Below are 2184 nucleotides of genomic sequence, written 5' to 3' on the forward strand. Positions count from 1 at the left end.
GGAAAGATAATAATTCTGCCCTCCAATTACAGAACCTTCTGAGGTGTTCTCATGTAGAAGTCCTTAAGAAGACACAGGAACTTGTACATTTAAAATGGGTGTTGATGGTGTGTAAATATACTTCACAAAAGCTGCTTTCGAAAAAAGACATAGGTCCATTGGAGCACAATGTCTCCAATCTAATAGAACCCACTAAAGAAACTTCTGTCAGTTTCCTATGCCAGGAAAATCTGCACTCGTCCTGAGCAAAACTATGGTTTATCTTTTTTTAATTTTATTTTTTATTTATTAAATTTATTTATTTTGAGACAGAGTCTTGCTCTGTCGCCCAGGCTAGAGTGCAGCGGCACAATCTCAGCTCACTGCAACCTCCGCTCCTGGGTTCAAGCGATTCTCTTGCCTCAGCCTCCTGAGTAGCTGGGACTATAGGTGCGTGCCACCATGCCGGGCTAATTTTTTGTATTTTTAGTAGAGAGGGGGTTTCACCATGTTACCCAGGCTGGCCTTGTTCTCCTAACCTCGTGATCCGCCTGCCTCGGCCTCCCAAAGTGCTGGAATTACAGGCGTGAGCCACCGCGCCCAGACTGGTTTATCTTATATACAAGACAAACTTGATCTTGCTTCCTTCTTTCCTTTGTCCACCAGGAAGCCCAGAGGCAGATTTGTAATTCACTTATGGCATTCCAGCATACTGTTTTAACTTTACTTTTTGTTTCACTTAATTTTCCTTCCTATATTTTCCCTTGGTCATGAATTTTATCTATTGATTATTTTTTATCCTGTTACATTACACAGGTTGGTGTAACCCACTTCACATCCTCTTTGGAAGGAGGCAGTATGTAACCGACCAAACCACTACCTTTGGTTACTTATTAATTAACAGGAAGGCAGGATGAACATAACAAATGCTACTCCATGTACAAAATTGCTGCTAACCATTGCTGCTAACCATTTTAGAGACAGTGATGGGGAATGGACTCAGGCTCCACTTGACTTACTAGGTTACTTGGCCATAACAATCTCCAAGAATAGGTGTGCAGATAATGACTGTATGTAAATATCCAATTAAATATCTTTGAAATTTGTAAGGCCAAGGCTAATTTATTATGCTTTGAGACACTTATTTCTCATGGACACTCTGTACCCATCTGCCCAGCAAGAAAGAGACACTCTGGAACAGAAGGTCAAGCAATAGGTAATGGTAGGCAACATTTCCCTTTTCTCAGTGCACTCAAGAATTCCACTGCTCACCATGAGCTGGAAGACTCCAAAGCAGCTGGCTGTTATCTGTCTCTCCAACCTCCTGTCCTTCCACTCTCTCTCTTGTTCCACAGGCCACCATCACCTCCTTTCTGGAAATGTCTGGCTTTTCCCCATCGTAGAGACTTTAGATTCCTTTGTTCCTTCTGCTTGGAATGTCCTTTTTCCAGCTCTGGGTTCAGGCGATCCTTTCTCATCCATGAGGCCTCAGCTGACACAGCACCTCCTAGGAGAGGCCTCCTCTGACCACGCTTTGTTTCTTTCTTCATAACCCGCAATTAGATTATTTATTTGTCTGCTTGTTTTTACTCTGCCTCCTTCACTAGACTGAAACCTTCTCAGGGCAAGCCTATCTTATTCATATGAAGAATATTGAATCTCCATAGTGGTGCCTCCACAGGGACTCTTACCATCTCCTCCTGCTTATTTCCACTATAGCTCTAATCACAACCTGAAAGCTGCTTTCTTTGAGTTCTTGGTTATGGCCTGGCTCTCCCTACTAGACTGTGAGCTACATGAGGGCACGAACCAGGTCTCCCTGGCTCACTTCTATATCCCCAGTACCCAGCCCAGACCCTGACGCTGGATCGATGACAGAGCCTTAGCTTTTACATTTAGGGCAAGCACCATGGTCACCTCTTCCTGAGTGAAATCACTTGCTTTTAACTGTTTAATCTAGAATTACGGTGGCACTGGGTGCTGGTTCCAAAGGAAGAAGAATGAAGGAGAAATGATCTATTCCTGTTATGCATCTAAATCATGGAGGATTTCAGCACAACTTTTGAATGGTATTGTAGGAATGCAGAAGTGCATAAGCAAATGTTTAGGTGACTGGAAAACTCTCTGTGTGATTTAGCAGCTGCAATATTGAGAAACATTTTTTATGCCTTGTGTGCACTGTGAAAAGGCAAATGGTCTCTCATT

This window comes from Nomascus leucogenys, chromosome X (assembly GCF_006542625.1).
Source record: "Nomascus leucogenys isolate Asia chromosome X, Asia_NLE_v1, whole genome shotgun sequence".
Classification (NCBI taxonomy): Eukaryota; Metazoa; Chordata; class Mammalia; order Primates; family Hylobatidae; genus Nomascus; species Nomascus leucogenys.